This window comes from Bombina bombina, chromosome 2 (genome assembly GCF_027579735.1).
Source record: "Bombina bombina isolate aBomBom1 chromosome 2, aBomBom1.pri, whole genome shotgun sequence".
In the NCBI taxonomy this organism is placed as follows: domain Eukaryota; kingdom Metazoa; phylum Chordata; class Amphibia; order Anura; family Bombinatoridae; genus Bombina; species Bombina bombina.
The window spans coordinates 818,350,210-818,365,072 of record NC_069500.1 but is presented as its reverse complement, the minus strand read 5'-3'; positions in this window follow the sequence as shown (position 1 = coordinate 818,365,072).

The following is a 14,863-nucleotide window of genomic DNA, read 5'->3' as shown; positions in this document are numbered from 1 at the left end:
AGGATTCAGCACAGTGTTATCTATATGGCACACATGAACTAGCGCTGTCTAACTGTGAAAAACTTTCAAAATGCACTGAGATAAGAGGCGGCCTTCAAGGGCTTAGACATTAGCATATGAGCCTACCTAGGCTTAGCTTTTAACAAAGAATATCAAAAGAACAAATTAATTCCCTATCTGAATCATTAAAGTTTTATTTTAACTAGACTGTTCCTTTAAAAGCTGTGGCTGGGTAAACAATATACTTTACACTTGGCTTCCTCAATTGAAAGGATTCACTCTCCTGTAAGACAAGACCCCATAACTCTCCTCTAACTATTACCCATATAGTCCATTCCTCCTTCCCTCCTGACAGGAACTAATGAGAATTTTCACAGAGCTGCATCTAGTAATGGGAAAAAAATAATCACTATTCTTCCAAATAATCAATTACTTAACCTCCTTGACTTACCGATCTATATATCTAGCTTGTTAAACAATTATTTTGGGAATGGGGTATGAGACAATTGATGGTTGTGGTGAAGTTCACAAATCCTACTTGAGAAAATGGTTGATGTTTTTTGGTCATCTTCTGTTTATTTTGTCAACTTGAGGTTTTTACTACTATTATGGAGGATGACATTATTCACCAACCATTTTTCTATTGTAAACTAGTAAATAATAAGTTAAAGCAGGGGTCAAGTTGGGCGGGAACGCATGGGAACGGAATTCCTGCACTATTTTTACAGGTGGAACTAAGTTCCCCATGGACAGAGAACAGAAACGCTTAAGTAAACACTGCTGCTGCAGGTGGGAGGAGCTGCAGCACAGTCTGGTTAGAGGGATAGGGAGATCCTCTAGTAATGGTCAGTAACACTTCCTACAATACACTAAATGCAAGCCTGTAAGCGGTCCTGCTGTATGATTAACCCGCACTGTGAGGAACACACAGTGCTTACATTCCTATGTGGCTTGATTGGGGTTATTTAGCGTCCCTCAGAAGAAGAGGACTATTTCACCTTAAGTGGGTTAGACTCTGTGACAGAGGAGGAGTCTCAGGCCCAAAGACAACAATTCAACCCTTCATTTGATTTAATTTGCTTTCATTAACCAAAGTGTATAGATTATACACATATAAATAAAGTGTGTGTGTGTGTGTATAAAACAATATTAATTGTTTGGGGGTGAAAGTCTTGGTGAGTTCCCACACATTTTTGGAGGACTTGACCCCTGAGTTAAAGGGATATGAAACCCAAAGATTTTATGGGGCGCGATCCGATATAGATCGTAGTTTGCGGTGCAAGCGAGGGAACCCCCGCCGCCCGTAGTTTCAGCTCGCAACTCGAGCTATCCCATATACGGCGCCGTCAGATGCTAATGTTCCGTAAGTCTGACATACCACCGATGTCCAGAAATCTGCGTAAGTACAAATTTCTGGAGTCGCCAGTGACTTACGGCACTTTAGAAACTGCCGGCGCCTACAAAACCTGACTAAATTATAAAATCTCCCGTACTGTCAAACATGCCTCCCAAACATAGCCCGACACGTATACCCCTCTATCCGCTATCCCCCCTCGCTCTCCTAATAATAAAAAATGTATTAACCCCTAAACCGCCGCCCCCAGACCCCGCCGCACCTAATAAAGTTATTAACCCCTAAACTGCTGCTCCCGGACCCCGCCACCACCTACATTAACTACCCCCTAATGTGAGCCCCTTGCACCGCCGCCATCTACATTACCTACCCCCTAATGTGAGCCCCTTACACCGCCGCCATCTACATTACCTACCCCCTAATGTGAGCCCCTTACACCGCCGCCACCTACATTACCTACCCCCTAATGTGAGCCCCTTACACCGCCGCCACCTACATTGACTACCCCCTAATGTGAGCTCCTACCCCGCTGCCAGCTATATTAAAATTATTAACCCCTAATCTAATCCCCCTATACCGCCACCACCAATATTAAATTATTTAACCCCTAAAATACTAAACTATCCCTACCACTAAACCTAAGTCTAACCCTACAAATAGCCCTGAATACGCAGATTTCTGGACATCGGTGGTTTGTCAGACTTACGGAACTTTAGCATCTGACGGCGCCGTATATGGGATAGCTCGAGTTGCGAGCTGAAACTACGGGCGGCGGGGGTTCCCTCGCTTGCTCCGCAAACTACGATCTATATAGGATCGCGCCCCTAGTGCTCTTGCAAATGGACAACATTCTTGCAAAACTGCTGCCATATAGTGCTCAAGACATATGCACGCTTCAGTGCTTACGCCCTGCTTTTCAATAAAGGATATCAAAAGAACAAGAAAAAAATTGATAAAAGTAAATTAGAAAGTTGTTTAAAATTGCTCTATGTTCTATCTTAATTTTGAAAGAAAAAAATGGGTTTCATGTCTTGTTAAAGGGATAGTAAACCGCAAAATTTTATTTTATGATTCAGATAGAACATACAATTTTAAACAACTTTCCAATTTAATTCTATTATCAAATTTTCTTCATTCTCTTGTTATCCATTGCTGAAGGGACAACATTGAACTACTAACAGGAAGCTGAAAATATCCATTTAGCCAATCACAAGAGACAAATGTGTGCAGGCACCAATTAGCAGCAGCTCCCACTAGTGTATGATATGTGTGTATTAATTTTTTTATAAGGGATACTAAGAGAACAAGCACATTTGAAAATAGAAGTGAATTTAAATGTGTCTTAAAATGACCTGCTCCATCTGAATCATGCAAGTTTAATTTTGACTTTCCTATCCCTTTAAGGTACATATTTCTCTTGTATCTTTAAAAAAATAAAAAATTAAATCATGATTTTTTTCATCACAAAGTTGTGATAATTATATAGTTTATATAATTTAAGGGACATTAAAAATATTGATATTGTAATATAAAATGTTTAATGATATGTTGTAAACAAATTGCAATATATGTTTCTATTATTTATTTTGACCATTATTTTGTAATTGAATCCTGAAAATTCTGGGCTTTCCCATTCCTGTTAGAGCTGGAAATGCAAAATCTTTTTTTTCTCCAAGACCCAGTGCAATTATATCACATACTCTCGTGACCATATTTTTATGCTTAGTCTGAAAAATTCTTAAGTAATATATAACAAGATAGCTGCAATTTTTGGCAAAATGTGTGCGTACCTTTATTCCTGATTGTAGTCAAACTTGAAAGTGGTGTAAAAGGAAATAACACACACCACACTCTCATACAGCACACACACACACTCTCATACAACACACACCACATACACTCTCATATAACACGCACACACACACCACTCACACTCTTATACAACAAAAACTCACACTCACAAAAACACAAACACTTACAGAAACACACACACTTACAGAAACACTCACACACTGAAACACAAACACTTACAGAAACACACACACTTACAGAAACACTCACACACTAAAACACACACACTTACAGAAACACACACACACTGAAACACAAACACTTACAGAAACACACACACTTACAGAAACACTCACACGCTGAAACACACACACTTACAGAAACACACACAGAAACACACACACTTACAGAAACACTCACACACTGAAACAGTTCTTATCCAGTTATATGACTCATACCTTTAAATAATGTAGAAAAAAAACATAGCCATACTCATACTGTATTTTATACAAAGAAGAAAAGCTGAAGCAGACAAAATTAAATAATAAAATCTGTATTATTGTTTCCAATACCATAGATGCATAGTGAAAGACTTTTAAAGGGATATGAAACCCAAAATTTTGCTTTCATCATTTATATAGAGAATACAATTTTAAACAACTTTCCAATTTACTTCTATTAGTTAATTTGCTTACTTCTCTTGTCCTTTGCTGAAAGGTTTATCTAGGCAAGTTCAGGAGCAGCAGAGAACCTAGTTTCTAGCTGCTGATTTGTGGCTGCATATATATACCGATTGTCATTGGCTCACCCATTTGTTCAGTTAGAAACCAGTAGTGCATTGCTGCTCTTTAAACAAAGCATACCAAGGGAATGAAACAAATTAGATAATAGAAGTAAATTAGAAAGTTGTTAAAAATTGTATTCTCTATCTGAATCATAAAATATATTTTTTGGGGTTTCATGTCCCTTTAACTCACCAAAACACTTGTCTTGTACAGCCAGGATGCCACAACACTAACAGTAAAAAACACAATTATATGTATTTGGGAAATATGACTTTGAATGTAAACAGAAAAAAATTATCAGCCAGATTACGAGTTTTGCGTTAGGAGCTGTGCGGTACTAACGAGCAGTTTTTTCTCACCGCTCACTTACCTGCAGCGCTGGTATTACAGGTTTTTATAAACCCGGCATTAAAAAGGCAAGAAGTGAGCGTAGAGCAAAATTGTGCTCCATACCGCACTCCAATACCAGTGCTGCTTAAGTGAGCGGTGAGCTGGCCGTACGTGCTAGTGCAAGATTTCCCCATAGACATCAATGGGGAGAGTCGGCTGAGAAAAAGTCTAACACCTGCCAAAAAGCAGCGTAAAACTCAGTAACGCAGCCCCATTGATTCCTATAACTAAAGTTATGTTTACACCTAACACCCTAACATGAACCCCGAGTCTAAACACCCCTAATCTTACACTTATTAACCCCTAATCTGCCGCCCCCGACATCGCCGACACCTACATTATTCTTATTAGCCCCTAATCTGATGCTCCTGACATCACCGCCACCTACATTATATTTATTAACCCCTAATCTGTTGCCCCCGACAACGCCACCTACATTATATTTATTAACCCCTAATCTGCTGCCCCCAACATCGCCGACAACTACATTATATTTATTAACCCCTAATCTGCTGCCCCCAACATTGCCGACACCTACATTATATTTATTAAGCCCTAATCTGCTGCTCCCGACATTGCCGCCACCTACATTATATTTATTAACCCCTAATCTGCTGCCCCCAACATCGCCAACACCTACATTATATGTTTTAATGCCTAATCTGCTGCCCCCAACATCGCCGACACCTACATTATATTTATTAACCCCCTAATCTGCTGCTCCCGACATCGCCACCACCTACATTATATTTATTAACCCCTAATCTGCCGCCCCAACGTCGCAGCCACTATATTAAATGTATTAACCCCTAAACCTATATCTAACCCTAATCCTAACACCCCCTAATTGAAATATAATTAAAATAAATCTAAATAAAATTTCTATCATTAACTAAATTATTCCTATTTAAAACTAAATACTTACCTATAAAATAAACACTAAGCTAGCTACAATATAACTAATAGTTTGTTTTTATGTTTTTATCATTTTAAATAAATTTTAAGATTCAACCTTCTCCTCACTTGCTGCCGACCTCTTTATCCTTTGAACCATTGACCTCCCTTTATTGGAGTTGCCCTAGTCTCCCTTTCAGCTGCCTGAGGTGTGAGACTGGTCACCGTTGGATCCCTTTACTGTGGACGGACTTCTGTTTAAACATCCCTAAGTATCCCTGGACTCTCCCTGGTGAGACGAGGATCTACCCTTGTGTTAAACATCCATCGGTCTACCGGACGACGAGTGGTTCCGGACTGCTGGTTTTGCACATCTGTGCTTAACATCTTGTGAGTAGGATTCTTATGTCCTCTTTGCATGTTATATTATTTTCCATCTGATCTGCACTATGTGGCGCCCTCTATTCTGATTTGTCTAGATCCTTTTCACTTGTGTCGTGGCGTGACACCCTAGAGGAGCGGCCCTTTCATCCGGAATTTGTTCTTCAGGAACCTTACACCACGGACATCAAGGACTTTCCCTTCTTATGCCATTCCATACTGGACTGATTGTTTGTATATCATAGTTACTATATACTGTGTATATCACTGTCTTTAGCTATTCATTAATATATCAGATTCCATCATCAGTTATTGTTTGTCACTCCTAGGCGCCTCTTTGTAGTACTATAGTGACACAAGCTGTCACTAGAGTACTAGTTTGCTTATAACTAATAGTTACATTGTAGCTATCTTAGGGTTTATTTTTATTTTAACTGCAAGTTTGTATTTATTTTAACTAGGTAGAATAGTTACTAAATACCTAGCTAAAATAAATACAAATTGACCTGTAAAATAAAACCTAACCTAAGTTACACTAACACCTAACACTACACTACAATTAAATAAATTAACTAAATTAAATACAATTAAATAAATTAACTAAATTAAATACAATAAAATAAATTAAATTAGCTAAATCACAAAAACAAACACTAAATTACAGAAAATAAAAAACAAATTACAAGATCTTTAAACTAATTACACCTAATCTAATAGCCCAATCAAAATAAAAAAAGCCCCCCCAAAATAAAAAAAAAACCTAGCCTAAACTAAACTATCAATAGCCCTTAAAAGGGCCTTTTTGCGGGCATTTCCCCAAAGTAATCAGCTCTTTTACCTGTAAAAAAAAATACAAACAACCCCCAAAGAGTAAAACCCACCACCCACACAACCAACCCCCCAAATAAAATACTAACTAAAAAAAGCTAAGTTCCCCATTGCCCTGAAAAGGGCATTTGGATGGGCATTGCCCTTAAAATGGCATTTAGCTCTTTTGCAGGCCCAAACCCTAATCTAAAAATAAATCCACCCAATACACCCTTCAAAACATCCTAAAACTAAGATTCACTTACCGGGAGAAGTCTTCATCCAAGCGGCAAGATGTCCTCAACTAAGCTGGCAGAATTGGTCCTCCAGACAAGCAGAAGTGGTCCTCCAGACGGGCAGAAGTCTTCATCCAGATGGCATCTTCTATCTTCATCCTTCCGACGCGGAGCGGCTCCATCTTCAAGACAACCGGCGCGGAGCATCCACTTCAAACAACGTCTTCTTCCGAATGAATATCTCTTTAAGTGACATCATCCAAGATGGCGTCCCTTAGATTCCGATTGGCTGATAGAATTCTATCAGCCAATCGGAATTAAGGTAGAAAAAATCCTATTGGCTGATTGGATCAGCCAATAGGATTGAAATTCAATCCTATTGGCTGATTGGATCAGCCAATAGGATTGAGCTTGCATTCTATTGGCTGATTGGAACAACCAATAGAATGCCAGCTCAATCCTATTGGCTGATTGCATCAGCCAATATGATTTTTTCTACCTTAATTCCGATTGGCTGATAGAATTCTATCAGCCAATCGGAATCTAAGGGATGCCATCTTGGATGAAGTCACTTAAAGAGATATTCATTTGGAAAAAGACGTTGTTTGAAGAGGATGCTCCGCGCCGGATGTCTTGAAGATGGAGCCGCTCCGCGTCGGAAGGATGAAGATAGAAGATGCCGTCTGGATGAAGACTTCTGCCCGTCTGGAGGACCACTTCTGCCTGCGTCGTTGAGGACATCTTGCCGCTTGGATGAAGACTTCTCCCGGTAAGTGAATCTTCGGGGGTTAGTGTTAGGATTTTTTTAAGGGTGTATTGGGTGGGTTTATTTTTAGATTAGGGTTTGGGCCTGCAAAAGAGCTAAATGCCCATTTAAGGGCAATGCCCATCCAAATGCCCTTTTCAGGGCAATGGGTAACTTAGTTTTTTTTAGTTAGTACTTTATTTGGGGGGTTGGTTGTGTGGGTGGTGGGTTTTACTGTTGGGGGGTTTGTATTTTTTTTTTACAGGTAAAAGAGCTGATTACTTTGGAGCAATGCCCTGCAAAAGGCCCTTTTAAGGGCTATTGATAGTTTAGTTTAGGCTAGGGTTTTTTTTTATTTTGGGGGGGCTTTTTATTTTGATAGGGCTACTAGATTAGGTGTAATTAGTTTAAAGATCTTGTAATTTGTTTTATTTTCTGTAATTTAGTGGTTTTTTTGTGATTTAGCTAATTTTATTTATTTTATTGTATTTAATTTAGTTAATTTATTTAATTGTAGTGTAGCGTTAGGTGTTATTGTAACTTAGGTTAGGTTTTATTTTGCAGGTCAATTTGTATTTATTTTAGCTAGGTAGTTATTAAATAGTTAATAACTATTTAATAACTATTATACCTAGTTAAAATAAATACAAACTTGCTTGTAAAATAAAAATAAACCCTAAGATAGCTACAATGTAACTATTAGTTATATTGTAGCTAGCTTAGGGTTTATTTTATAGGCAAGTATTTTGTTTTAAATAGGAATAATTTAGTTAATTATAGTAATTTTATTTAGATTTATTTAAATTATATTTAAGTTAGGGGGTGTTAGGGTTAGACTTAGATTTAGGGGTTAATACATTTGATATAGTGGCGGCGATGTTAGGGGCAGCAGATTAGGGGTTAATAATATTTAACTAGTGTTTGCGAGGTGGGAGTGCGGCGGTTTAGGGGTTAATATGTTTATTCTAGTGACGGCGATGTCCGGAGCAGCAGATTAGGTGTTCAAATTTTTATTTTAGTGTTTGTGATGTGGGAGGGCCTCGGTTTAGGGGTTAATAGGTAGTTTATGGGTGTTAGTGTACTTTTTAGCACTTTAGTTATGGGTTTTATGCTACGGTGTTGTAGTGTAAAACTCATAACTACTGACTTTAGAATGCGTTACGGTTCTTGTCGGTAGAGGCTGTACCACTCACTTTTTGGCCTCCCAGGACAGACTCGTAATACCAGCGCTATGGAAGTCCCATAGAAAAAATGGTTTACGAAGTTTACGTAAGTCGTTTTGCGGTAAGGCCAAAGAAGTGTGCGGTGCCCCTAAACCTGCAAGACTCGTAATAGCAGCGGTAGTAAAAAAACAGTGTTAGGACCTGTTAACGCTGCTTTTTAAGCTTAACGCAAAACACATAATCTAGCTGTATATTTGCAATGTTTTTTTACCCAGGTGTTTTTAATCATGTTTCTTTTAAAACTGCTGTGAATATATGTCCTAGGTCTGTTAATAAATAAGTAAATATATCTACCTCCTGGTCCCTTATGCAGTTTTTGGTCTATTTAGCAAGGGATGGAGTAATGGCCTGCTTTCCCTCTGTGGAACATTGAACCTTAACTTGGTTTTGAGGGTTTTTTCAGGCTCAGGCATTTGAACCTATGCATAGTCTGGACATTAAACAGTTGTCTTGAAAGGTTCTCTTTAGCGATTTCCTCACCAGAACAGCAAGATTGATGTTATCATTCTCCTTACCTGATTTTTTTTTTATCAGGATAAAGCAGTTTTAAGAACCAACTATTTTTTCCTTCCTAAAATTGTTTCTTCTGAAAGCCACAATTAGGAAACTTTAGTTCCATCTCTTTGTCCAGCACTAAACCCCCCCCAAAAAAAAACCCAACTAAAATGAGATCACTTTTTAATTTGGATGTAGTTTGGGCCACTAAAGAATTCAGAATTTTTTCTTCCTTGTTTATCCATTTCTCAGGTCTCCTTCAAGTGACAGAAAGCTACTGCTATCACCTTGTCAGTGTGGCTTAAAACTTTGATTCGCATAGTCTCCCCATGAATGAATTACTGCTCATTGTACCAGAGTAGTTGCCACTTCTTGGGTTTTTAGAAATGAAACTTCCATTGAACAGATGTGCAAGGTACTTACTTGGTCATCGTTTCATACCGTTACCAAATTCTATAATTTTGATACGTTTGCCTCTTCTGACTCTGCTTTTGTTAGGAAACTTCTGCAGACCGCAGTACCTGTCAAGCACCTTTACCTGCCTTAACTGTTTTCCCCTCCCTGTTTCATGGTGGTCTTGTGGACTTCACAGCTTGGGTATAGGACTCTCACCATCTTATGAAAGAAAATAAAATGTATACTTACGTGCTAAATTAAATTCTTTATGATGGTGTGAGTCCACAAAACCCGCCCTTGAATGTTTCCATAACAAATGGCAGTAGTACCACTTTCCACTTCTTTTATTCTTCTTTTCCTTTCCTACATTCTTATTTTTTCTCCTTTCTCTTGGCCATATATATGACTAAGGAATCATGGGAAAGTGGGAGAGATTAAAGCTCTGTTGTGTTGGGTGCTTAGCCTCCTCCTGTAGGACTGGACTTAAATCCCACATGTGATGGCATGTGGAATCTAACCATCACAAAATAAATTAATTTATCAGGTAAGCATAATTTTTTTTTTTTTTAATGCTGCCAACATCCATAGCACTAGCTATTTAGTATCCTCCATGTAAATATCATTATTATATATGGTTTAGACATCAGGTACATTGGAAATGTTAAATTAAAAAAAGGAGTAAATACATTGGGCGCCATGTACTAAGCTTCGAAGTGACCGTCCATCTGTATTTCCGCGTCAAAATTCGCTCACGATCTGCTTCTCGTATGTATCAATCTGCGATCTGCTCGAAAAACCACTATTTTCATCAGCGATCGTAATTTTACTCAACTCATCGTTCCGAAGCCTTTTTCCACTTACTACATGTTCGATCACACGTAAATTCGCTGTAATCGGAAATTATGAATGTTACAACTAATCCGCCCGCTCCAACTTTCACTGTAACTTCGCGTGATTTGCTTTGCGACCATTTAGGTAGCGAATACAATAGAAAACTATAGGGGGTATCAACCTGACGCCAGGTAGAAATACTTAAGTGAAAGGACTAGACTACTATTGTAGCATTATTGGTTTTTGGATCAGTGAATGAAGATGGAGACACTTTTACACATGTTTCTTTTTTTTTTACACATCAACAAGTACAACATTCTGTTGATGCGAGAAGTTAGGGTTGCGAGTTTTCTTAGAAGTAGCAGAATCTCCGGAGCAAGCCATCTTGTCAAAGTGAATACCGAAAAGTAAATAAACAATATTCTAAGATTTCTGGGAAAATGCACATTCTTATACATGTCAGCAGCCAGACGTTGCCGCTTGTCTGGCGATTATGACACCTAGATCGTCACGTGGGTAAAGAACTAAACCAATCAGGTCGCAGACTGCTTCTTAACTTTGCTCTTTCGCGCCGAACGAATCTTCAAAGTTATCAATAATCCGATTGTCTTCGACACACAATAGACGCGAAATTTTACGGCTTGGTTTTTAGTACATTCATGTAACGAAGTGCCATCCGCATGGTGCGAATGCCGGCGGGTTATTTCGATACGGTCTGTGTGAAAAAATTGACGCCTTAGTACATGGCGCCCATTATGCAGATTTACAGCAGGAATGAAAATCTTGAAAAACAAAAACAAAAACAAAAAACCTAATATTTTGCAAATCTATGTTTTTCTTTGCTGTATGTTCATTAAGCGACACAGATCTCTCATAATTAACATAATTAACTAACTCATCCCCCCTGTGGTTATATATTTTTGTAATCTAGGTCATTACAATTCTGTTCCAGATAAATTAATTAGATGCTAACAAGACTAAAAAGGTGACCTGTATTTAGCTGTGTATCCCAGAACACGTAACATTTTCTTCACCAAAACCAACCTCTGGGTACCAGAATGACAAACTCCATCTTTAAATGGAAAATAATAGGAAGACAAACTTCGGAATGGAGACAAATAACTCACAAAGAAACACAATGGCTAAATCCTATGCATGCCTCTATTACCAATAATAATATCAGCAATGACAGTCTTGTTACAATCAATACAACACAACCAACACACTTGAGCCATACAAGGGTTTAGCAGGCCAAGCGTTGCAACAACTCCTAATTAATGTTAGTGTTACGCTGTCCATTTTAGGACATCCTCCTCCATACTTTAAAACGCCATGATTCCTCTTGTTGAATCTTTTTATTGAGGTTCAAATAAAGCATCATATCAACAAGTTACATAGGTACCAGGTAGTGGGAGCACATTTAATAAGCTATCTGTCGATCAAGTCCACTGTGAACTAATACTCTTCTGGTGTTGGAAGACCTGGGATGAGTTCAAATTCAATATGACTGGTAAAAGGAACAAGTGTCCATGACCTTTTGTGGTATATGTAGATTGCAACCTTGTGAACATTTTTTTATATTAAGCTTAACAAAGCAAACATCAGTGTAACTAATAATATAGTACTGAGGCTCTAATAGGTCTTATCTTTCTCCAGATAATTTCTTATGTAGTAAATGTTAAATAAGCACAATGTGGTAGGTATTATTTAACCTATATGTAATATTGAATGTTTACGTACTGAGCTTTCACCGGAGTAGGGTATTCTAAAGCTAAACTTCTCAGGGGGAGATTATTCAAGTATTTTATTTTGTTTCCTCCATTCTGCCTCTCATCATCAAGGGTCTGGGAAGAGAGTATAAGGGAAATGTGGAGCGGGAGTAGGAAGGATGTGTGGTTCTTACGGTATTAAAGTATTTAAGTTCTCCCAGTGAGTGTGGCAAGTGGTTCTCAAGCACGATTGAGATTGTTAACGTGATTCCCAGGGTTCCCAAATTGAACAATACTGAGTTATCTTGTTTTTGGCCCTGAAAGGTCCCTCTTCCATTGATTTGAGGTAGTTTAAGTTTTAAACCACCCTTGCCATTTAGGAGGGTTCCTCCTTTTCCAAGTTCTTGAGTTTAGCAGAAATTAGGATATAGATTAGCAGGAATTGTTTGTGTTTGGGTAGAGTAGCGATGTCTAAATGTAAGAGGGCTGTACTTGGTTGTGTTGGGACGGGCAGATGTAGGTTAGTGCATAGCTGTAGGGTTTGTCCCAAAAAGATCTATGGGATGGAGAGGTCCACTAGATAGGCAGGGGAGTTCGCTGTTCCCCACAGTTTCTCCAGCAGAGTGGGGAGTGAGTGGGATAGATCTTTTGCAATTTAGTAGGAACTAAGTGTCACCTTGTCAGGAGCTCGTAGTATAATTTGTACATGGTCACACAGTAAATGGCTGCTTTGGTTGCTATAATTGCTTGAGCCCATTGTTTGGGGGTGTACACCTGTCTCCCAAGCTATTATGTGGGTGGTCTTTATAGTGGAAGAGTCCTGTGACAGGCATTTATAGTGGTTCGTGAGTGGTTTGTATAGCTGTAATCATGCTGTCCATCTGGTGTCCCATAGGGTCAGACCACAGAGGTTTTCTTCAAGGAATCCCCATGCCTTCATTAGGGACCTCAGTGTGAGTAGGTCAAAATGTAACTTTGAGGGGATCTCAATATGGCTAATCAAATCTATCTGACTGAGAAGTAGGCCATCAAGATAGAAATTGGCTACCCAATGCAGAGCAGTACGTTTCCAACTTTCAGTGTGTGTATTTGGGAGGCCCTGCAGTAGGCCGGCTATGGAGTGAATCGGGGAAGGGTGGGGGGCAATTGATGGGCTATGTCTTAATTTGAACAAAGCTTCCTAACATCCTCTGACTAGTAGGTTTGAAATAGTCGGTTTATCTGTGCAGTGAGGAGGGATCCACAGAAGGTCTTCCAGTTCTACATATGCCGGAAGAGAAGCTTGTTCGAGTTCTCGCCATCTAGTGGGGGGGGTTGCCCCACCCATGCTGATGCATGAGAAATCATGGCTGCTTCATGGTAATGCCTGACATTTGGAAGACCTATGCCTTCCTTATCTATTGGTGCATGAAGAATGTGGTCCGCTACCCTGGGTCTCTTACCATTCCAGACATAGTTGTTAAACAGAGTCTGGAATTTGAGTGTGATGGATGTCGGGACTGGTAGAGGTAGGGTCCTAAAGAGATAGATCAATTTAGGCAGTACCATCATTTTGATGGCTGCCACTCATCCTAGCCAGGAAATATATTAATTTATGTTTATATTTGTTAGATCCTAAGATTTTTGTCATGTTCTTAAGTAAGGGGGTATAGTTGTCGTCGATAGTTACTGATTTGTCATGGGATAGAAAGGCACCTCGGTGTCAGAGGCCTTTTGTTGACCATTTGAAGGAAAAGGTTTTATGGATCTGTCTCTGTTCATTAGGGGGGATACCTATAGGGTAAGCTTCTGTTTTTGCAACATTAATCTTATAATGAGAGAGGAAACCAAATTTTTTGAACAAGTCCATAAGGTGTGGCAGGGAAGTGAGTGGGTCTGTAAGGAATACTGTCAGGTCATCAGCAGATAATGCCAGTTTCTGTTCTGTGTCATGTAAGATTAGGCCTTGTATATTTTTTAATCTCCAGATTGCTATGGCCAGAGGTTCTATACTCAGGGCAAACAGGGTCGGGGACAGTGGGCAGCCCTGTCGTGTGCCATTAGTGATTGATATTTTCGGGGAGCAGAATCCCACCCCTTTAACCAACACTGTTTACATTTTTTATTTTCGATAGCTTTGTTTATTTTTTTCTGTAATATTACATTTTTTATTTTTTTTGTAATATTAGTTTTGGGGTTTGTAGTTTATTAAACATAGACTGCCCTCTGAGCAGGCTTATTGCCTAGTACATATATATAAAAAGTCTGCAATATACTTTAATGATTTATTTTGTCCCTTTTTCCTGTAATTCCATTCTGAAATTGTGGGCTTTTCAGTTTCTGTTAGAAATGGAAGTGCAGAAAACGGTTATATTACACAGCCATTGCAGCTCCCATTTTTTTATAGACACTAAAACTTTACACTTATTTTGTCAATATTTAAACAGCTAATGCAACTTTAAAAATACATCTACATGTTATTCTCAGACTAATCTTTTCTTTAAATGCATCATTCTATCTAGCATTTATTTAGTGTTTAATGTCCTTTTACGTATGTGTATTGTTAAAGGGACAGTCTAGGCCAAAATAAACTTTCATGATTCAGATAGAGCATGTCATTTTAAACAATTTTCCAATTTACTTTTATCACCAATTTTGCTTTGTTCTCTTGGTATTCTTAGTTGAAAGCTTAACCTAGGAGGTTCATATGCTAATTTCTTAGACCTTAAAGGCCACCTCTTTCAGATTGCAATTTAACAGTTTTTCACTACTAGAGGGTGTTAGTTCACATATTTCATATAGATAACACTGTGCTCGTGCACGTGAAGTAATCTGGGAGCAGGCACT